The sequence below is a fragment of the Leptodactylus fuscus genome, chromosome 5, assembly GCF_031893055.1.
Source record: "Leptodactylus fuscus isolate aLepFus1 chromosome 5, aLepFus1.hap2, whole genome shotgun sequence".
NCBI classification, from domain to species: Eukaryota; Metazoa; Chordata; class Amphibia; order Anura; family Leptodactylidae; genus Leptodactylus; species Leptodactylus fuscus.
In genome coordinates, this window is record NC_134269.1 from 9325129 (window position 1) to 9350283 (window position 25155).

Here is a 25155-nt window from a genome sequence, read left to right on the forward strand (position 1 = left end):
TAGGAATATTACTATTAAAGCTGGTCTATGATCAGCCTCAATAGTAATGTAGCAAAAGACTCATAGATTGCAATACAGGGGTGGGGAGGGGTTCTAATAAAATAGCAAAAAAAAAAAAAAACTATAAAAAAAATATTCAAGTTACCCTGCTCTCCCTAGAATACTTAAAGTAAAAAATAACTGCAAAACACATAAACATTAGGTATCCCTGGGTCAGAAGATGCTTGATATACAAACGTCTCATTCACCCCTCTGTTCCCATGTCCTGTTGTGTATAAATATAAGACTCTACAGATATTGTGTGATACCCAGTAACTGATAGAGACCGCCGTAGTCTGGATGTCAATCATCTCATAAGAGACTTTAGATCCAAGACCTTCTCTAGACACAGCCCATATATACAGCCCATATATACATATACATACAGTCTACAGTATGCACAATATACAGCAGCACAATAACTTAGTCCAAATACACCAGCAGGTGTTACTGACCGCTCTACCGTTGGAATATGTTCACATTGAGCAGAAAAAAATGTCCCGGCTGCACGGAATCCTCCCGGACTGCTACTCGGGATAAGGAAGATAATTGCAAAAAGAAAAAAAGTTCCAGCATGCTGTATATATAATAAAATTTAACTTTTACTGAAACATAATTAAAAACCTATAACAATAGGTATGGATCCATGTAAAAAAAAACACAATATGCAAGGCTTACGCTGACGCTGCATGGAGAAGACTTCTCGGAGGATCCAGCCCGACCCTCACTCGTAGACTTGGTAAGTATAATTTGATCAAACGTTGCCTACCCCTGAAACGAGCATTTCCCCCCCATAGACTATAATGGGGTTCGATATTCGATTCGAGTAGTCCAATATTGAGAGGCTACTCCAAACGAATATCGAACCTCGAACATTTTACTGTTCGCTCATCTCTATTTCTTAAGGCTATTCCTATGTGTTATCGAGAAAAAAAGCATCTTAATGGTAGAATCCCTTTAATGTGTCCAAGTCTGGATTGTATCCTCTGTATCTGATCATCTGAGCCGTAAAACATTTTGTTTTATTTTAGAATATTGCCAGAGTTTGTTTATTAAGTTCTTAAGTTCTAAGCTTGGTACGTCAGATCCGGGACCACCAAGTATGTGAGGAAGTCAAGAAAAGTCAGATTCTTCTAAAATTCCTCTGCTGACGCTATGCCCGGAGTCTCCATGGCCAGTTCTGTGTTTGGTGACTGCTTTCACTTTCACTTCCCTCTTTCGGCTATGTCCTTCTTTCTTTTTGTGGAGTCTGGCTAAATAAGACTGAGTACAAGGATCTTATCAGAGAAGGACGATGAGCCGGAGCTGAGAGAAGACACGACATTCATATATGTCTTACAGGTACTGTAATAAGACTTCTGGGTGTCTCACCCTCTGGCGTCAGGGATGAAAACTGGTCGGGGTCGCTGAGTACATCAAACCTGAGACCTGTTTTTAGAATCTGCTGCATGAGAAATGTGACAAATCCAGGAAGTCTGGTGTTATGGCCTCACCGGGGATGTAGAGACTGCAGAGGAGTCGGGGTAAGGATAACTTACACCAAGTTCAGGACAATGTAAATCTTATGTTATCGTATTATGTCATGCTTTAACTTTACCACTGATAAGGTTCTGTTCACATCACATATGACATACAGATTGGACAGGCGACTCCAATGTACATCAACAAACGAACATTTTGTTTTCTATCATCTCTATTTTTGAAAAACTTAATACTTTATAATTCATGATACATATAGGGTACATATATACACGTGGCCCCATAGAGGGATCACAATGTACATTTTTCCCTATCAGTATGTCTTTGTAGAATGGGAGGAAATCCACGCAAACACGGGGAGAACATACAAAATAAACCTAACATGTACTGAAGTGGTTAAGGATTAAGTAAACAAACGATACTGAAGGATATCGGGATGATCAGGCTGGTTCGATAGGAGCCTTCATGTTCTGTGTCTTTGTCTTGGGTTTTTTCGAGACTTCAGCTTCTGGGAGCTCAGGCAGAGAGCGTGAGCCATGAATGGATGACAAAATGATCAAGCTCCAAAGGCGAGCAGGCTGCTAAGAGGACTTCTGGTAGACGGATGGCGGATTAGCGACCTCTATAGTTGTAGATTAGTCCAAACGGAAATAGCCCATTTGTTGGGTATTTTCAAGGTGCTCAGTCGGTCTGCGACAATTTACAGTTGGCTGTGCTTGGCTAGTGTTACCGGTGAGATATTCTAGAAAAAGGAGAGTTTGTGGCCTTCATATAGGAGTATTGCAGACTTTCTCAAGTGGATGAAACAGAAGTTTACAAGTAGTCTCTGGAGGGCTTGCCTTTCTTAGGTTTGGGACAAAGGTCCCTGTGCGCTCTTTCAAGTTGAAGGTCTAGAGAGTCCTGTCCCAGGATAAAGTCCAAGATAGGGTTGAGCGATTGGGAACAGAAAAGATCAGATTCCGAGTGGCGATCAAGTAAATTTCACGATCGCGATTGGAATTCCAATCCCGATCTTTTCTAGTGGGATCGAGGTCAGAGGTTATCTCAAGATTGGCTCAACCCTAAAAATGACTATTCCCATAGAGAAGCAGTGACTGAGGTTGAGCAATCGGAATCGGAAAAGATCGAATTCCGATCAGCGATCGAGCAAATTTCAGGATCGGGATCAGCTGGAAAATGACCGGAAATCAGATTTTAAAATTGATCCTGAAATCTCAAGATCAACCCTACTCCAAGATCTTCTGTGTGGCCACCACTCTTCTTGTTCTGATGTTATTCCTTCTCCCTCTGTTGTTCTGGTCCTATAAATATGAATGTAAGGAGTTCAGATGGGATTGACATGCTAATAGGGCCATTGAGGTCATCTCTCCATGTGCATGGATCATTGTTTGAGTCTCCTCCAGGTTTTCGACTCGAGTGCTAATGCCTCTCACATCAGCTTTAATGTCCGCAAGCTCCTTTATTACTGGTTGGAGAGCCCTTACTATTATTTTTTGAGGCAATTGGAGGAAATAGTGACCACTGAGCATGGGTCTGAGGTTTCTGAGACGCTCAGCATCAGAAGTTTCTGCTGGGTTTGGTACAGTGGCTTGCAAAAGTATTCATATTCGTATACCTCATATATGACTTATAGTTGTCTTGTGGACAGATTCTCCCTGTACCTGAGCTGTGGATTTCTGCAGCACTTCCAGAGTGACCGTGGGCCTCTTGGCTGCTTCTCTGACCAGTACTGTCCTTACTCGATCTGTTAGTTTAGGTGGTCGGCCATGTCTTGGTAGGTTTGCAGTTATAGAATACTTTTTCCATTTTTGGATCATGGATTGAACAGGGCTCCTTGGGATGCTTAAAGCTTGGGATATGTGTTTATAACCTAACCCCGATTTAAGCTTTAAACTTTATCTCTGACCTGGCCGGTGAGTTCCTTGGTCTTCATGATGCTGTTTGTTCACTAGTGTTCTCTAGGAATTCACTGAGGCCTTCACAGAACAGGTGGATTTATACAGAGACTACATTACACATACCCGGACTCTATTAACTCATTAAGTAATTTCTGAACGCAAGTGTACACACTGGATTTTATTTAGGGGTATCAGAGTACAGGCTGAATACTTTTGCATGTCATACTTTTCAGATTTTTATTTAAAATTTATTTATCATGATAATGGAATTCATATATACCAGACCTGGGCAATGTATGGCCCGCGGGCCACATCCAGCCCTCTGACTGGTTCTGTCCGGCCCGCATAGCTTGTGGGATAAAAGAAGATGCTGAATTGGAAGTTCGTTCAAGGACCTGTGATGACATCATCACAGGTCCTTAAGGACATCATGGAAGATAGACTTGCACATCCTCAGTGAGCGCCCTCTATTGGTGTGCATGACTGAGGCACTGACTTCCTAATTACATCATGAAAGTCAGATTTGCATATTCTTCCCATGTTCCCTTGCACAGAGGAGCGCTAATGGCTTAATAAGACTCCACACACCTAAATGGTGGTCTCTCCCTAAGGAGTGACGATATCCCCCAACCCAGGATAAGCTAAGACTCGTTAGTGGGTGGAGCCACACAGGACAGTGTGTTTGCTGTTTCACAGAAACAGCAAGCTTCCAGCAATGGAGGATGCTGGAAGATAAAGAGGAGAGAAGAGACAGAATGTGTGAGCAAGAGGGGGGAACTAGGGGCAGATGTAGGGGGGCAGTTAAACTGAATGCACATGGAGGGGGGGCATTAAACTAGGGGGCAGATGGAGGGTGACATTAAAATGAGGTCAACTGGAGGAGGATATTAAACCATGGGGGGTAGCTGGATGGGGACATATCTGCCTCTAGTTGCCCCCAGTTTAATGTCCCCCTCCAACTATCCCCACTGTTTAATGCCCCCCTCCAGCTGCCTCAGTTTAATGCTCCCCTCTAATTTCTGCTATTTTAAACTGGGGCACGAGGAGAGGGGCTTAATACTGTGGGACATTTGGAGGGAAACATTATAATGTGGGGACCTATAATGTATGCGTGACTGAGGTGCAGCCATGATGTTCTTGCTACTGTTGTTGCTAATTTGCAGTGATATGGAGACACCCAGCTGCTCCATGCAGAGGACCAACTCCTCCGCTGTGTATCTTTCCTTGTCCAGGCTTAGCTGTACTACAACTTACAGGTATATACAATGGTGGCCAAAAAAACTGCACCACCAGTGGATTTTGTCAAATGTATGTGATGCGTATACATTGAGTCCCTGCAGATGATATGTATACCTTCTACTATGAAATCGACTGAAAAATGTCATGTGACATGTATAAAATTGCCAAATATTCGTCAACCAGGAGAGAAGAGGATAGAAATGGAAAAAGACAAGAAATCATTGTCGTATCATTCCTTACAACCTAAGTAACTTTTATTGTTTTTTTCTGTCACAAACACCAATGGTAGCAGAATTCAACAGTCTGAGATTAGATACAGAAACATAGTTCAGTAATTAATATTTAGTTGCTTTGCATCTGTCTGGCCTGGAATAAATCCGGTTCTGAATATATTGCTGGTCAATTTCATGCTGCCACACTCTATTAATGACTTCTTGGGGTTCGGTTTTACTCTTTGGCATCTTCGCAACAATTTTACAACGCATGATATGCCAGCAATGTTCAATAGGATTGATATCAGGACTGTCGCGAGGCCATTCCAACACTTGGATGTTGCTCGTTTTGAAGAATTCCTGGACCTGAAGCGAGTGGAGAAAGAAAAAATGTTGTAATAACAATAGGAAATAAACATTTGAATAAATCTGATGAGAACTACTCACTGACTGTGCTGTGTAGCAAGGTGCGGAGTCATGTTGGAATATGCAGTTTTGGTTGTTTGATTAGTGATCGGTGATAGTCGGTTTCAGAGATGTCTCTAAGATGTCACAGTGTTTTGATGTGATAAACGTCATATGAGCTACTCCTTTACTTGTTATGCATGCCCAGATCATTTGGCCTACTGGACTCTTTACAGTTGGTACAATACATTCTGGTTGGTAGGCCTCCGATTTTCGTCTTCTCACCTACCGTTTCCCATCTGATTCATGGAGATAGAGTTTTGACTCATCAGAAAAGATGGCGTTGTCCCACTGTTCTTTTGTCCAAGAAACACGTCTCTTAGTCCAAGCAAGTCGCTTTTTCCTCATTTCTTTGGTCAACAGTGGCTTCTTTTTGGGTAGATAAGCCCAAACACCACATTCTGTTAGACGTCTTCGGATAGTTTGTGCACTTATTTCAACACCAGACGCATTCTGAAACTCAATTTTTAGGCCCAAAGGTCTAGCGTGATAATTATGAAGACACAATCTCTTCAAATATCGGTCTTGAGATGGGGTAGTAACTCTCTTTCATCCAGATCCTGCTTTTTGCTTCAAATTCACCCGCTTTAATTTCAGTAACCGAGCCACGGTTGAGTGGTGACAGCTTAGTTTAGCAGCAACAGCACGTACGGGCAACCCTTCCCGGGACAGAGCAAAAGCTACACTTTTTTTCTCGGTGTCGACTGGACGTAATGTGCACTTCAAGTAATGGAGATGCTTATGAGGAACTTTTCCCTTCCATCATGCTATATATAGAAAAGGATGATGCAATACCATGCAATTATTGTCCGATGCAATACTCAAATGGATCACTGAAAATAATACTATTTTTGCTACAATCATTAGATTTTGTGAAGTGGTGCAGTTTTTTTGGCCACCACTGTATATGTAACAAGGGCGGGGGAGTGAAAGCAGTGCTGATGAGGATGGGGATGGAGAGGAGATTTGCTTCCGACCACATGACCTGGTGTTCATGATGAGGCCCAGAACTTCCAGATCCATCATCACACTGGACCAGGTAAATTTACTGGCAACCTAGCACCTAGTCTTGACATTTTGCCATTAAATCCCATTCTGTGCTGTCTAAGGATGAAGAAGAGAGAAAATTTGTCTTATAATATTACTGTACCTGAAAGCAGGTTAAGTGTGTGTGTATATATATATATATATATATATATATATGCCCTTTCGATTATGATTGTTTACACATGCTAATTTCTTAATTTACCATTCTAGGTTGGCTGGTCCATGGGTGGAATCTAGGGGGCAAAATGTCCCATTCTGTGCAGCGTACTCTCTGGAGAATATCCACAAAAAGAAAAAGTAAGTAGAAATCCTTACAGAAAGTGACATTTTCTACCCATATTATAATATCTGTCTCTGATAATTCTCTTGGTTTTATACACTGCTCAAAAAAAAATAATAAAGGGAACACTTAAGCAACACAATGTAACTCCAAGCAACACTGACTGATGATCAATTTCACGTTTTGTGCAAATGGAATAGACAACAGATGGAAATTATTGGGAATTATGGAGACACACTCAATAAAGGAGGGTTCTGCAGGTGGAGAACACAGACCACATCTCCGTACCAATGCTTTCTGGCATGTTGGTTGTGCTTTCACTCTCATGGTAGCCTGAGACGAACTCTACAATCCACACAAGTGGCTCAGGTAGTGCAGCTCATCCAGGATTGCTGTGTCCGTCAGCGCAGTGTCCAGAGGCTGGAGGCGCTACCAGGAGACAGATCAGTACACCAGGAGACGTGGAGGGGGCTGTAAGAGGGCAATAACCCAGCAGCAGGACCGCTACCTCCACCTTTGTGCAAGGAGGAACAGGAGGAGCACTGCCAGAGCCCTGCAAAATGACCTCCAGCAGGCCACAAATGTGCATGTGTCTGCACAAAGGGTTAGAAACCGACTCCATCAGGATGGTATGAAGGCCTGACGTCCACAAATGGGAGTTGTGCTCACAACCCAACTCCGTGCAGGATGCTTGCCACAGACATGTACATGTACAATATGCATTAAACCAAAATATGACTGGTGCAAAAGTATAGGCACCTCAACAGAAAAGTGACATTAATATTTAATAGATCCTCCTTTTGCAAAGATAACAGCCTCTAGTCGCTTCCTGTAGCTTTTAATCAGTTCCTGGATCCTGGATGAAGGTATTTTAGACCATTCCTCTTTACAAAACAATTCAAGTTCAGTTAAGTTTGATGGTTGCCGAGCATGGACAGCCCGCTCTCAAATGATCGGAAAACAAAGATTTTTCAACATAGTTGTTCAGGGTAAGGATACAAAAAGTTGTCTGAGAGATTTAACCTGTCAGTTTCCACTGTGAGGAACATAGTAAGGAAATGGAAGACCACAGGGACAGTTCTTGTTAAGCCCAGAAGTGGCAGGCCAAGAAAAATATCAGAAAGGCAGAGAAGAAGAATGGTGAGAACAGTCCAGGACAATCCACAGACCACCTCCAAAGAGCTGCAGCATCATCTTGCTGCAGATGGTGTCACTGTGCATCGGTCAACTATACAGCGCACTTTGCACAAATAGAAGCTGTATGGGAGAGTGATGAGAAAGAAGCCGTTTCTGCACGTACGCCACAAACAGAGTCGCCTGAGGTATGAAAAAGCACATTTGGACAAACCAGATTCATTTTGGAAGAAGGTCCTGTGGACTGATGAAACAAAAATTGAGTTGTTTGGTCATACAAAAAGGCGTTATGCATGGTGTCCAAAAAAAAAAAAACAGCATTCCAAGAAAAACACTTGCTACCCACTGTAAAATTTGGTGGAGGTTCCATCATGCTTTGGGGCTGTGTGGCCAATGCCGGCACTGGGAATCTTGTTAAAGTTGAGGGTCGCATGGATTCCACTCAGTATCAGCAGATTCTTGAGAATAATGTTCAAGAATCAGTGAGGAAGTTGAAGTTACGCCGGGGATGGATATTTCAGCAAGACAATGATCCAAAACACCGCTCCAAATCCTCAGGCATTCATGCAGAGGAACAATTACAATGTTCTGGAATGGCCATCCCAGTCCCCAGACCTGAATATCATTGAACATCTGTGGGATGATTTGAAGCGGGCTGTCCATGCTCGGCGACCATCTAACTTAACTGAACTTGAATTGTTTTGTAAAGAGGAATGGTCCAAAATCCCTTCATCCAGGATCCAGGAACTGATTAAAAGCTACAGGAAGCGACTAGAGGCTGTTATCTTTGCAAAAGGAGGATCTACTAAATATTAATGTCACTTTTCTGTTGAGGTGCCCATACTTTTGCACCGGTCAAATTTTGGTTTAATGCATATTGCACCTTTTCTGTTAGTACAATAAACCTCATTTCAATTCTGAAATATTACTGTGTCCATCAGTTATTAGATAGATCAAACTGAAATGGCTGCTGCAAACACCAAAATATTTTGAACTAAAAATGATTAAGATTAATAGAGGTGCCCAAACTTTTTCATAGGACTGTATATATATATATATATATATATATATACACACACACACAGACACACACACACACACACACTGGCCAAAAGTCGTGGGAAGGTAACAGATGCGTTGTTAATAGTGAGTCACCCTCCGTGAGCCCTGATAACTGCAGCAAGACAATGAGGCCTGGACTCCACGAGGTGTTGGCAGAGTTCTGGAGGGATACTGATCCACCAAGTCTGCACTACAGCCCACAATTGGTCCTGTGTTGTTGGCGCTGGGTCCATGGAGCAAACACCGGTATCCACAGCATCCCATAAATGCTCTATGAGGTTGAGGTCGGGCGAGTGGGCAGGCCAATTGAAGGTTGTGATGTCACTGGTGTGCTCATTAAGCCAGTCCCGCACCACCAACGAGCGATGACATATATTGCATTGTTTAGTTGGCACACAGGATCCCCATCAGGGAATTCCAAGTCCAGAAAGGGGTGCAGATGGTCTGCCATAAGATGCACGTATCAAGCAATGGTCATTGTTCCCTGCACCTGGACAATGGGGCCCAATTGCGACCATGTGAACATGGCCCAGACTATGATGGAGCCACTGAGTCGCCCCGGCTCGGCCTATGTAGATTCACGGTGCGAGCAGGCCCAACACCGGGGGCGGCAGCGCCTTGAAAAAGGGGAGTTTTAAGCAAAAATGGATTAAAGAAAAATAAAGAAAAATAAAAGTTTGTCGTGACGCCAGTTGGGGTTTCGGCTTGAGGTGAAGCCGGGCACTGTAGATAGGGCCTCTGGGAATAGGTGGTGATGCAGTGCCAGATGTTATACCCTCCCCAACCAGGGCAGGTCCCAGGGCCAGATGATATAGGTGAGGAAGGGATGATTTCCAGGAGGAGTAACAGAGGATCGATGGAAGAATACAGTCCAGACAGGGGTTAACCAAACACTTACAGTTTACTTCTGTAGTCAGCAGGAGATAACAGATGTTACAGGAGGATTCACCTTGCTCCAGTATAGTGAGATGCCAGTCTTCCCTTTTACCACTAGTATGATTCAGCCTTCCATTGCTGCTCAAACTCTCTAATAGATTTCCTCTGGTCCTGGGTTCCAGGATCTCAGAGGTTAAGTACAACCGGGTAGATCCCCCTTCTGGACAGCAGGTAACGCGAGTTCTTTGGGATGCTGGATGCAGACACTCACCCCAACTCTGTATGTTACTGAGCCTCCAGGAATCTTGCATTCACTAGGCCTCGGTCCAGTGAGTTTCTCAATTTTCTAAGTGTTTCTCACACTAGTTAGGAATTGATGGTCCTATAACTGCAGCTCCGTGCCTGTGAGGTCTCATCTCACCTCTGCAGGTCTCCGGCCTCCTGTGCTATCACACCATGAAGCTGCAGCACACACTGCACCTCAACACACCTGCTCCTCTCTCCTACACACTCCTGCACCCTCTGAACTGGAACTGAAAAAGAGAGAGACCCTCTTCCAGTCTGTAGCTCCACCCCTTTTCTTAAAGAGATAATGGCTGTGGAACTTTGTGTATGCTAACAGGTTGACTGGATCTCACTATACCTTCACAGTACACAGTATAGATCACATAAGATGACATTTGTAGTGACACACTCTGTGGGGCGCTACATTCCCCCCTTGTTAAAAGTAGCACGTCCCGGGCTACCCTTCCGGTGAACTAAGAAGAGGGTTAGTAGACAGTAACATGAACACCATAGTGTTTGAAGAACATTACATACAAGTGTAAACTTCATATGTAAGTAAATTCCCTAAGGAGAAAAGTGCAACTTACTCAAGATCAATTTAAACTTTCACAAAAACGTTCAAGGAAACACAATTTCTGTAACCTGTTAGTCTCTGATTGTGTATTCCTTACAACCCAGCAACATTCACGGTTGCTTTCCTTGCGGATTACAGCCCCAAACCGCTTAGTCCACCTCCTTAACTCCGAGTGCAGCTGTGGAGGATTTTGGAACATTCATAATTCTTCACTGCACAGGCTGTTTTGATGGCTCCTATCCGACAGGCCGCCATATTTGAAACATCCCCCAACCCCCGGGAGCGTTGGTGCACCTGCATAAATTGCATTCCATGCACTTGAAGAGGTTGGTAGGCAAATGGAAGTTTTAAAAGTTTCAGTACCACAAGAAAGTTATTGTGGTAGGAACCCTGAAAAACTAAACATGTTAAACACTGGCACAGTTCCTTTAGTCCATTCTCTCTTGGTAATGCCATGCTCAGGAGAGTAAGTAGTAATGCACAGTTCATATTTCTGACTCGCCTATTAGTGCAATCTGTTAGGGAGCCAGCACTTAAATTAAACCTTTAACGTTGCATAAACTGAATTGAACATATACAAATACAACACAACTATCTGTAAACATATTGGGTTAGTATGCCTCTACTTATTGTCCCTGTAACGTATGGGGAGTTGTCCCTGTGTATTGCGCTGAGATCTACGCAAAAATGGGATTCCTGACAGTCTTCTCCTACTCAGTGGAGTCATCAGGGGAACGGTAGGCATACTTTCACTAGGAATCGGGCTTGCTGGAATTTGCGTTGGTACATCATCAGGAACTGGGATTGGCTGTTCTTGAGGATCTGCAATCTCATGAGAGGATGTTTGTGGGAACAGCATTACTGGTACTACTAAAGCACCTTCAATTTGTGGCCAAGAGCTAGGAAATGGCCCAAGTATGGTCTGAACTTCTGTCATAGGGTATAGGTCAAACAGGCTACTCAGCTTTTCTTTAAAGTCTTTGAGGCTATGGGACTCGCCTGTATACTGGGGCAGCCAGGATGCACCCGGAATGTACGGCATTGTTAAGGGTAATATAGGTGCCATAGTTACTTGGTTGTGACCACGGTTAGAGTCTATGGGGGATTCAGAGGGGCTGGGGATGGAGATGAGGATCTACTTGCTTGATACATCACCCCCCCTTGTTAACCCCAGCAAGGCCACACTCACCATACTTGAAACTGTGAAGCGTTGATCCGGATGGATGGATGGATGGATGGATGGAGGATTTATCACTGCAGGGGATACTGGTCCGGCTGCTGCAGAGACTTCTACAGTTGTCAGGGGTAGACTGCAATTGAGGATGATGCAATCTGTATCTTTCATTGCTTTCAGTGCTCCTTGCACAGGCATGTCACATGTTCTGCACTCAGCATGGCTTGCAAGGAAAAGACACCAACCCTGCAGCTCAATGTAACATGAATCATGCAACTGCTGTTCATTGCTATTTTGGAAAGCAGGGAATATTTTGAAAAATGCAACAGTCTTTTTGAACAAAAACAAGAGTTTTGCGCACTTTCGCTATCCTGTTCGTGACGCCAAAAAGGTGAGTCGCCCCGGCTCAGCCTATGTAGATTCACGGTGCGAGCAGGCCCAACACCGGGGGCGGCAGCGCCTTGAAAAAGGGGAGTTTTAAGCAAAAATGGATTAAAGAAAAATAAAAGTTTGTCGTGACGCCAGTTGGGGTTTCGGCTTGAGGTGAAGCCGGGCACTGTAGATAGGGCCTCTGGGAATAGGTGGTGATGCAGTGCCAGATGTTATACCCTCCCCAACCAAGGCAGGTCCCAGGGCCAGATGATATAGGTGAGGAAGGGATGATTTCCAGGAGGAGTAACAGAGGATCGATGAAAGAATACAGTCCAGACAGGGGTTAACCAAACACTTACAGTTTACTTCTGTAGTCAGCAGGAGATAACAGATGTTACAGGAGGATTCACCCTGCTCCAGTATAGTGAGATGCCAGTCTTCCCTTTTACCACTAGTATGATTCAGCCTTCCACTGCTGCTCAAACTCTCTAATAGATTTCCTCTGGTCCTGGGTTCCAGGAGCTCAGAGGTTAAGTACAACCGGGTAGATCCCCCTTCTGGACAGCAGGTAACGCGGGTTCTTTGGGATGCTGGATGCAGACACTCACCCCAACTCTGTATGTTACTGAGCCTCCAGGAATCTTGCATTCACTAGGCCTCGGTCCAGTGAATCTCTCAATTTTCTTAGTGTTTCTCACACTAGTTAGGAATTGATGGTCCTATAACTGCAGCCCCGTGCCTGTGAGGTCTCATCTCACCTCTGCAGGTCTCCGGCCTCCTGTGCTATCACACCATGAGGCTGCAGCATACCCTGCACCTCCACACACCTGCTCCTCTCTCCTACACACTCCTGCACCCTCTGAACTGGAACTGAAAAAGAGAGAGACCCTCTTCCAGTCTGTAGCTCCACCCCTTTTCTTAAAGAGATAATGGCTGTGGATTTTGTGTATGCTAACAGGTTGACTGGATCTCACTATACCTTCACAGTACACAGTATAGATCACATAAGATGACATTTGTAGTGACCCACTCTGTGGGGCGCTACACCACCTCCCGCCTGGACATGTCCCTGTTGGCATGCAGGATCCATGGCTTCATGGGGCATACGCCACACTCTCACATGACCATCGGCTCTGTACAACTGGAATTGTGATTCATCAGACCATGCCACATGCTGCCACTGTTCCATGGTCCAATGACACTGATCGTGGGCCCATGCCAGTCATTGGGCTCTGTGTTGCAGCATCAGCAAAGGGACATGGGTCAGGTGTCGACTGTTGAAACCTATGCGGTGTAGTTCTAGGCGTATAATCCTAGTGGAAATGGGGTCCTGATGCCCCACATTCAAATCGGCGGTGATTTGACCCACAGTAGGCTGTCAAGAGCCCTGTACGACTCTGCTAAGGTGACATGACGTCTGTTCATCGAACACTTGTGCTGTGCCGGTTTATGCGCCTGCCAACATTGTCTCTGCGATATTGCAGGTCCACCCGAAACACCGTTGACCTTGGAAACCCAAATTCCCGGGTAATCTCTAAAATACTATGCCCCATGTGTCTTGCACCGATCATCATTCCACGTTCAAAGTCACTTAACTTGTGACTTGTTGCCATGTTCACGAGACACCTGTCTGCATCAGACTGCTCAGATATTCTGGTGATACTAGCGCCATAGGCCACATCTCGTCACACCGTTTGAGCGTCATATCCGACATAACCGGCACTGGGACACGCCTTCCCGTGACTTTTGGCCACTGAGAATTATAGTATGGGTAGGAGATCCTTGAAGCTACATAAATCTGGCTGCCAACCGTCCACACTGATAGCCCCAGTCATGAAACACAGGCTCAAGAGCACCATAGAATACAGATGGTATTTCCACACCAAATCATAAACATTCCCCTGGACACAGCCAGCCGGAGCCCAAGACAAGACCATGGAATCCAGGGAAACTAACCACAATGTTTCCACCCTCCCCCCTTCAGAATTTTTAACCAACTCCAAGGAACTCCCACCCCACAACCACTGCCATGACTTCAATAGCAAAAAAATAGCACACCCACCCCGATATCTGTCTGGGCCTCCCCTTATGTTCCTACTTGAAATGCTCCACCACTCCAGCTATCATTCTATCCCCGAATACAACAGGACCCCCCCCCCCCCCTTCTATTCTGGTGAAACTTATCTGTGGAAAATAGCTTGTACCCCAGTGAAAAGTCAGCCCAGTTCTCTAGGAACCCAAACCCTTCTTTTCTGCACCAAGACTTGAGCCCTGTGTTTAAGTCTTCTATCTGCTGCCTTTCCTGTGTAGTGCAGCATAGCACAGGAACCTTGGAGGCCCTTCCCTTCAGCTTGGAGCTTAATTCTCTAAAATTATTCTTAATTCTGTCATTGGTACCTACATGGACCACAACAGCTGGGTCCTGTCCTGCCCAACCCAGCAATTTGTTCACCTGTTGCACCACATGTCAAACTCTGATGCTAGGGCGACAGTAAGCAGACAGCAGACCATTCGGCTTAGGTGATCCTGGTGACAAACTAATTTAACCTTCTCCTTGATTATAGAATGCCCTATAAACACTAACTGCCTTGGCCTACATTCCAGGGGTGTAACTAACAAAGACTAGGCCCAGCGCCGCACCTCCCATGAGGCGACCCGAAGCGACCACTTCAGGCGGTGCTATGCCGGACCCCGGGGGGGAGCCGGCATTTTTGCTGACCTAAGCCAGTCCAGGACAAGCTGTCCTGGACTGGCTTAGCGTCACCATCTCGGCAACCCGGCATGGGAAGCGAGTGGTGGATTGGGGAGACCTTGTGGACGCAGCACTGCTCCACTGGCCTTCCCTCACGCTCAGGCAGAGAGCAGGTCCTCTCCCTGCCTGCTCTCTGCCTGCTAACGATGCTCGGCCCCACCCCCTCCGCTCGGCTTTCTGTCACGCGGCATAAGGCTGCATTCACACGGAGTAAACGCTGGCGTTTTTTGTGTGTTTTTTGCACATAGCGCCGCGTTTACGCCGCGTAGCGTCGCGTTAACGCCGCGTATACGCCGCGTTAACGCCGGGCAACGCCACCGCTAAATAGCGCGGCGTTAACGCGGCGTATACGCGGCGTTAACACGACGCTACGCGGCGTTATGTGCAAAAAACACACAAAAAACGCCAGCGTTTACTCCGTGTGAATGCAGCCTAAAAGTTAGGTTCACCCCTGACTAGGCCCAATAGCAAACTTTTAAAATGGGCCCCCCGATGACAAAGAACCCCCTTTTTCTGGCCCCCACACAGTATGACATCCCATTTACACACATAACGTCCCAAAGTGGCCTCAGCACAATACAATGTCCCATAACAGCCCACGCACACAGTATTATATACCTTAGTGGCCCCGTCACACAGTACTATGTCCTATAGTGTCCCTGCACACAATATTATGTTCCATCATAATGTTCATCATATGTTCTGTCTTCGAATGTTATGCAAAAACATCTGTCGGGCATCGCATTCATGCTATAATTAGCGCGCCTTACAGATGTATCCAAACAATTTGTGATCTGACAAGTTGTCAAGGGTTGGAAAAAGGAGTCGGTAATGAGAAATAGAAGGCAACCGGTTTCCTTGCACTTACTAGACAGCCTACTGGCTGTTTTGGAGGTAGTTTGTACCAGCGTTGGTGAACGCCAATTATTCTGCGCCGCTTTTTCTTGGCCTTTTTTGCAGCTCTGCGGATAGTCGAGTTAGTTAACGCCAGCTCCCAAAAGCTGTGAGGACTGCTTACGAGAGATGTTCTAATTGGATCACAAGAGGTTCGAGTCTGCATTCGCAAATCCAAAACTGATGTTTTTGGGAGAGGTGCCTGGGTTACCATAGGGTCATTGGACACACATTACTGTCCTGTTCAGCTCATAACTGGCTTTGCCCAGCCTAGGCATACCGGCAAGATTTCTCTGGTACACCACCCTTAATATGTTATCAGTTTACATCAGTTTTCAAATCTGGCCCTCATGAAGCTTGGCCGGGACCCTTTGGAATTTGGTTCATTTTCATTTAGGATAGGAGTAGCCACGATGGCTGTTTCCTGTGGTATTGGCCCTGAAGGCATCAAGTGCTTAGTCCGGTGGGTTTCCAACAGCTATAGGACATACATTCATCCAGACTTGCTGACCTCATAGATTCAAAGAGAAGAGGTCTCCTCTCAACTGGAAAACTGGAAGGTCCATGTGCTGAAGACAACTGATAATCTTTAAGAAAATAGAATCCAATCTTGGGGCTGAAGAATATTCCTACAGGGGACAAGTTCAGAGGTTTTCAGGGTGTGCGCTCATAGACATTAGTGCCAGAATGAATTCTTCAGTCCATTGTAACCCCGACTGTTCAGACTTTAGCAATCTTGTTTTGTATTGTCTTGTATTGAGGATATAGAATATTTATTTATTTATATTTTTACCTTCCTTTTTCCTATAGACATTCAGAACTGTCACAAGAAACATTTACATGGAAAAATTGAGGAACTTCTGGAGAATAAACCTCCAGCATGTGACCAAGGAGAGGAAAGTTTCCCCTTCTGTACACGTTATGTGGAAGTGAATCTCATCATTGTTTCTACTGATGACTTTAAGGAACACTCTGAGAATGACCTCATAGAGATGGGGTAAAACATGAGCAATATCTAAAGAAATTACAAAGAATTTCTCCCAACAAGCTGTTTGACTGGTACCAACGATCTAGGTTTGTGCCTCACATAGTATTAATAAGCGGAGTTCTCGGCATAGGAAAGACCACACTGATGCAGAAGATTGTCTATGACTGGGTGAAGGGCGATCTCTATCAAAGATTCTCTTTTGTCTTTTTCTTTAAATTCCGGGAACTCAACAGACTGGATGAGGTTAGTCTGGAGACCATGATCCTCCATCAGTACCCATATCTGGAGGAGCAGCTGGAGAACATCTTACAAGATCCAGATAAACTTCTCTTTATATTTGATGGATTAGATGAAAGCAATCATACAATGGATTTCACATCAGATCACTTGTGCTCTAATCCTAAACAGCCCGAACATTGTGGTCAGATTGTGGTTAGTTTGGTGAGAAAGTCTCTTCTTACTGGTTGTTCTGTCCTAGTGACCAGTCGTCCAACCAGACTGGAATCAATTGATTGTAGTGTTTTCCAGAGAATAGTAGAAATCATTGGGTTTTCTCCAAAAGAAAGACAGATTTACTTTGAAAATTTCTTCTCCAACACTGAACTGTCAGAAAAGGCTTTTACCTATGTGAAGCAGAATGAGACCTTGTACACGTTGTGTTACCTCCCGTCCTACTGCTGGATCATCTGTACTGTATTATCCAGGAGCTTCCAGACAACAAGTAGTGACCAGCAGGTGACATTATTACCCAGGACAGTGACACAACTCTTGGCCATATTTGTCTCTATCATTCTGTCCGATCACAGCCTGGAGAAAAGTGACGCTCAGAAGATCCTGCAGTCCATCGGATGGATGGCACAACATGGAGTCATGAATAACAAGATTATATTCCACGAACTAGATCTGGAGTCTTTCCATGTGAACAAGAACTCAAAACTCTTGTCATGTATTCTTATGGAATCAGGGGAACCTGTGACCTATTCCTTCTTACATCTCACTCTCCAGGAATTCTTCTCTGCCTTGGTGCATTACGTTGAATATTCTCCTGAGAAGTTACAGAAATCATTAGAAGGAGCCAAATCCTATCCTGATGGACGTGGTGAGATGTTCCTCCGTTTCCTATGTGGTCTATCAGACAGCTCCACCAGGTCAGTACTATCTGGATACCTGGACACACAGGCAGATCAGGCCTCCAGAGATGTTATCACTTGGCTGAAGAATATTGCTGTAGAAGAACAGAGGCCGAGAGAAAGTGCATATAAGAAGCAACGTCTTCTCAAGACATTTTACTATCTGTTTGAAACCCACAATAAGGCTCTAGTGCTGGAGTCATTACAGTCATACAGAAGCCTTGACCTTTCTAATATTCCCATGTCCTCTCTAGACTACACAGTGTTAATATTTATTCTGGAATCCTGTAGAACTATAGAAGGACTCAATCTATCTGGATGTTCCCTAGACACTGAAGGAGTAGAAAGGCTTGTCTCGGCATTCTATAGTCTACAGGCTCGGAGGTATTATACTTATTATCATTATTTTCTCTTTCTGTGGTATTAATTATTCTAACAATAACCTAACCCAGTTATACTTAAGCTGTCCATGCCAGGTTTGATGTGGTCCGTGGTTGCTCTAGGTCATTGATCTACGTTGACAAGTAAGTCAATGGTTATGAGAAGCTGGACAGTGAGAGCTAGAAACTAAGATTCTCAGATTACAGATGTTATATGATAAATCCTTATACTCGCCTTCCACACCTCCTTAGGCTCCTTATAGTGTCTGGCATTCCCTCACGGTCCTCCTATATTATCTTCTGCACTCTTCTAGTCTCTTGGGTTATGTCATGGGACCTGGAGGACAGATGAGGCCTGTGATTACGTTTCAGAAGTCACGTGAAGAGTGCGGACATCATGGTTCAATCATAGGCCTCAGCTGTCTCCCAAGGCCCATGACATCACCCAGAAGGTCGGACGATGACCAAAGATGATTGTGAGGGAGCTCAGGAGAGCATTTGCGTTTGTCATGTTTGTGCACCTGCTTTGATCCTCAGATTATTATACTCTACAATAATGATTCATGGCTGGAAAACCCCAAAAGCTATAGGTTCAGGTCAAACCCAAAACTTGTATAAAACTTAGGTCAAATCCAGTTTGTTCTGAGCCAACTGACTTACGCTACAGTAACACCTGAGTTCAGTGACCGTTTGGGGTTTCCATTCCCAATTCCGCTCAAAAAATACAAGCAGGACTTTTCTCTCCGCATATTTCTGACGGAAACTTGGTGAACCCCATAATAGATCTTTTCAGAGTGCACCCCCACTGCGGAGGGGATTAAACCTCCGTTGTGAGTTATACTAATGCTCTGTGTACACATCACTCACATCTCATCTTCTTATTCTTACAGTTTGGCTGATAATCTACCAGACACTTCCTGCACCCAGTTGGCCTCTACAATAAGGAATAACCAGTCCCTGAAGAGACTTGACCTGTTTGGTAACCGTCCGTCTGGTCCTCACCGCAGTGACTTGATGGCTAATCTGTTTAGTCCAACCCACAGGAAAGAAGTATTAGGGTGAGTATAAGAGATGTGTACAGGAGGGGGGACAAGTGATCGTGGATTTTTGTTGTTGTTTAAACACCCGCTCCTTGGACTACTATTATTGTACTCTGGGCCCTAGGCGACCACAAATTATAATGATAGGACTTCCAGTCTTGGAACGAATCTCTCCAATGAACATCTCAAATCAGATCTCACGAGGATCGGACTAGTCTCTAGTGTTATCTGATTGTCTCCTCTCCTCATCACTACTCCTTTCTATGCCATAAAATGGAGGGTTTAAGAAATGTCATCTCCAACTATTAGCTTTTATACCAATGGAAATCTCAGAACAATAAGCAACCACACCCACATACAGTATACGCCGATATGTTTCATGCCAAAGATCTCCAAAAGGGTTAACCGACTAAACGCCACTGTATTCCGGCATCAAATCATTCTAACAATAATCTAAAGATCATTATAACTTTACAGCAATGATGGTTGTCACAGTCCAATCGCGGCTAAACCTAGATGTATAGATGCGCATGCGCGAGATATAATACTCTCGCGATAGTTGCGTACAGGTATCCTTAGATCGTATCAGCTTGCGTCATTTGGTTTTGCTGGCACTTTAACCTTACGGTTTCCCTGTTACTTTGTACTACTTTGTTTATGTGTGTCCTTATATTAAAATTTTTGGATACAAATAAAAATGTAATATTTTAGTGAAATGTGGGTGTGGTTGCTTATTGTTCTGAGATGTCCATGTATATCCCATACCTAATTATGTGTTATTGGCCTCTCTATGTGTAGATACTTTTTTATCAGTGGCCTAGACAAAGCTGTGCTTACACAGGGAAATCTCCCTCATCTCATTGATATTGCTGCAGAGTAATATTGTGTGTATTGTACAACTTATCCTGGTGCTTCAGTGTCCTCTATGTAGGGAATAGATCATTAGGTCAGGACTCACCAGTAATTCGTTGCACTGTAGAGGTCTGGATTATATGAAGGGTTAAGGCTGAAGGGTATATACAGCATGTGCAGCTAGTAAAGGCTGCTTCTTAAAGGGATCCTATCATTCCATAACCTTTCTTCCCCCTAACATGTAGGAATAGCCTTAAGAAAGCGTATTCTTCTCCTACCATTAGATGTCTTCTCTGCGCTGCCATTCCGTAGAAATCCCGTTTTTCTTCGGTATGCAAATGAGTTCTCTCGCAGCACTGGGGGCGGGCTCTGTAATATGCTCTGTAATACGGACACCCTGCTCTGTAATACGGACGCCCTGCTCTGTAATATGCTCTGTAATACGGACACCCTGCTCTGTAATACGGACGCCCTGCTCTGTAATATGCTCTGTAATACGGACACCCTGCTCTGTAATACAGACACCCTGCTCTGTAATATGCTCTGTAATACGGACACCCTGCTCTGTAATACGGACACCCTGCTCTGTAATATGCTCTGTAATACGGACACCCTGCTCTGTAATACGGACACCCTGCTCTGTAATATGCTCTGTAATACGGACACCCTGCTCTGTAATATGGACCCCTGCTCTGTAATATGCTCTGTAATACGGACGCCCTGCTCTGTAATATGCTCTGTAATACGGACACCCTGCTCTGTAATATGGACCCCTGCTCTGTAATATGCTCTGTAATACGGACACCCTGCTCTGTAATACGGACGCCCTGCTCTGTAATATGCTCTGTAATACGGACACCCTGCTCTGTAATATGGACCCCTGCTCTGTAATATGCTCTGTAATACGGACACCCTGCTCTGTAATACGGACGCCCTGCTCTGTAATATGCTCTGTAATACGGACACCCTGCTCTGTAAACCCTCTACCAGGTCATTGATAAAGATATTAAAGGGATTCTATCATTAGAAACCCTTTTTACAGTGAATACACGTAGGATTATCCTTAAGAAAGGCTATTCTTCTCTTACCATTATTATTCTAATCCTTGCCGCCGTTCCTTAGAAATATCTTCTTTCTTCTTTGTATAAATGAGTTTGCTCACAGCAGTCGGGGCATCCCCAGCACTGCTTGAAAACTCTCCAGCTACGGCCTATCTTCTTCACCGCCTTCTTCTCGCACAATCCTCTCCTCTCCAAAAAGAGCCAACTGCGCGTTTCCGTTGACCATTTTCCTGCGGTACTAGCGTCCACTACCAGGGCGCCAGAAAGTGCGGTTTTTACCACAAGAGTTTATAATTTTTTGCCTTTTGTGGAAATGACCTCTCTCCTGATGACTGTTCAAAAGAAAGAAGAAGAAAAGGTTTGTTCTCGTACCGTGTTAGCCAGGGGCGAACCTGCCCCTTTTGCCGCCCGAGGCGAACTACAGAAAGCCGTCCAACCCCCCGCCAGGAGGAGGGGGCGGAGCGGAGGGGGTGTGGCGGAGCAGAGGGGGCGTGGCAAAGTACAGAGGGCAGGGCTTAGCGCCGTTCGCCGGCAGAGAGCAGGCACGGAGAGGACCTGCTCTCTGCCTGAGCTTGAGGGGAGGCTGCTGGAGCAGCGCTGCTCCAGTGGCCTCCCCAAACCACCGCTCAGTGCTAAGCCAGTCCAGGACAGCTTGTCCTGGACTGGCTTAGGTAACCAAAAATGCCGCCCTCCCTGAGACCCTGGCATAGCGCCGCCTGAAGCACTCGCTTCAGGTCGCCTCATGGGAGGTGCGGCACTGGTGTTAGCCAGTGGGTATGAAATATAAAAAACAAAAAACTTGGGAGTCGTCAGTAGGTGATTCCTTTTTTAATGGCTAACTCATAATGATGACAAAATATAACATTTCAAAGCTCTTTGGCTTCTTCTTCAGATATAACTAAGAACAATTTCTGAATGATGCCTATTTATGTACAACAGGACACATAGGGATAGGATTTCAGGAGGAAGGGGGAAGAGGCTTATTACTATATACACGTAAACAATTCACAGTTCCCATGTTTTTTATCTTTATGGCTGTCTTAGTTCAGTGATTTGTATAGAATGACATGAACCTATGTGAGACATTCATTCCATTCTCCAGAGTGGTAAATAGGGTGCACTTGTACTCATAAATCCTTCTCTCTTTCCTTGATTTAAAATTCCCTCTTAAAACCAAAATTTTCATGTCACTGGTGATATTATGATCTTCATTGCAGAAATGTTTTGGCACGGGAAGGTCCATTCTTTGTTCTCTAATTGTATGGCAATGTGAATTAATTCTCATTCTGAGTTTCTGGCCCGTCTCTCCAACATACAGATTTTCGGTGGAACATTTGGTGCATATTATTCAATACACTACATTAGGTGTGTTACAGGTGACCTGGGATTTTATATTCCCTGTGGTATCTCTATCCTGTCAGTGGTCAGTATGTGAGGACAGGTTTTGCACCTTTTCTGTCCGAATGGGAATGTTCCTGTGTTAGTTAGAGGTGACAGTGAACTGCTAATCTCCATATTCCTAAGGTTTGGTGGCTGGCTGTAGCACAGGAGAGGTGAGAAAAAGAAAGTAGACAGAAAAGAAAGAAGACAGACTTTGCATGAGGTTCTTCTCCCATCTCCCCTTTCTGGTCCTCTGGATTTCCACTGCAGATATTACTCACTGATCTGCCTCATGTGAATGGGACTGATCAGTGGATTGCCTCATGTGGTGGTTAATCAGACAAGAAGCGCCCCCTAGTGGTGACAATTATAGATTTTACTAATATCCTGAAATATTTTCTCTCCACATTCCCAATCTCCAGATGTTATACTAATGCTCTGTGTACACATCACTCACATCTCATCTTCTTATTCTTACAGTTTGTCCTATAAAAAACTACCAGACACTTCCTGCACCCAGTTGTCATCTGAAATAAGGAATAACCGGTCCCTGAAGATACTTGACCTGTCTGATAACCGTCTGTCTGGTCCTCACTTCAGACACTTGATGGCCGCTCTGTCTAGTCCAGCCTTCAGGATAGAGGAATTACAGTGAGTATAAGAGATGTGTACAGGAGGAGACATGTGAGGACAAGTTATACAGGGATTATATTCTATTTTATGCTCCTCCGCACCATTGTTATGTCTGAGATAATCTGTTGACTGCTCCTTATATGTGATATTAAGGCTTGGCCAAGGGGAAGGTAAGTGTTACCCCAGTCCTACAAGCCCGCTGCTTTGGGATAACCTTTGACTCTTACCTATCCTTCAATCCAAACATCCAAACCCTCAACAACTCCAACTCCAGAACATCGATCGAATCCACTAATTTCTCACCCCTGAAACTGCAAAAATGCTTGTCCATGTCCTTCTAATCTCCTGCTTAAACTATTGTAACACCCTTCTCCATATGCTCCCAGGGAATACTCTCGCCCCCGTCCAGTCCACGTTAATCTGTACCGCTCGCTTCATACACCTCTCCTCTTGTCCTTCATTAACTGCTCTGTAGAGATGAGCGAGTGCTATTCGAAACGGCCGTTTCAAATAGCATGGACCCATAGGAATGAATGGATGCAGCTGGCATGCAGGGGGTTAAGTGGCCGGCCACTGGCAAAGTCTGCGTGCCGGCCGCTTCCATTCATTCCTATGGGTGTTTGTTATTCGAAACGGTCATTTCGAATAGTACTCGCTCATCTCTACTGCTCTGCTCTTTCAATTCCTTCACTGGCTATGCTTCGCCCAGCGAATGGAGTTCAAAATGTTAACATAGACTTGCAAAACCATCCACAACCTGTCCCCTCCATATATCTCTGACCTCATCCACAACCTGTCCCCTCCATACATCTCTGACCTCATCCACAACCTGTCCCCTCCATATATCTCTGACCTCATCCACAACCTGTCCCCTCCATACATCTCTGACCTCATCCACAACCTGTCCCCTCCATACATCTCTGACCTCATCCACAACCTGTCCTCTCCATACATCTCTGACCTCATCCGCAACCTGTCCCCTCCATATATCTCTGACCTCATCCGCAACCTGTCCCCCTCCATATATCTCTGACCTCATCCACAACCTGCCCCCTCCATATATCTCTGACCTCATCCACAACCTGCCCCCTCCATATATCTCTGACCTCATCCACAACCTGTCCCCTCCATATATCTCTGACCTCATCCACAACCGGTCCCCTCCATATATATCTGACCTCATCCACAACCTGCCCCCTCCATATATCTCTGAACTCATCCACAACCTGTCCCCCTCCATATATCTCTGACCTCATCCACAACCTGTCCCCTCCATATATCTCTGACCTCATCCTCACCTGTCCTCTCCATATATCTATGACCTCATCCACAACCTGTCCCCTCCATATATCTCTGACCTCATCCACAACCGGTCCCCTCCATATATCTCTGACCTCATCCACAACCGGTCCCCTCCATATATCTCTGACCTCATCCACAACCGGTCCCCTCCATATATCTCTGACCTCATCCATAACCGGTCCCCTCCATATATCTCTGACCTCATCCACAACCTGTCCCCTCCATATATCTCTGACCTCATCCATAACCTGTCCCCTCCATATATCTCTGACCTCATCCTCACCTGTCCTCTCCATATATCTCTGACCTCATCCACAACCTGTCCCCCTCCATATATCTCTGACCTCATCCACAACCTGCCCCCTCCATTTATCTCTGACCTCATCCACCACCTGCCCCCTCCATTTATCTCTGACCTCATCCACAACCTGTCCCCTCCATATATCTCTGACCTCATCCTCACCTGTCCCCTCCATATATCTCTGACCTCATCCACAACCTGCCCACTCCATTTATCTCTGACCTCATCCACAACCTGCCCCCTCCAGGGCCGCCATCAGGAATTTTGGGGCCCCATACAGCCTAAGTGTCTGCCCCCCCCCCCCTG

At 45.0% G+C, this 25155-nt stretch overlaps 1 pseudogene; it reads left to right on the forward strand.

Moving 5' to 3' along the window:
* LOC142204380 (NACHT, LRR and PYD domains-containing protein 12-like) overlaps nucleotides 1-25155 on the forward strand; it is a 997553-nt pseudogene that overhangs the window by 951017 nt on the left and 21381 nt on the right.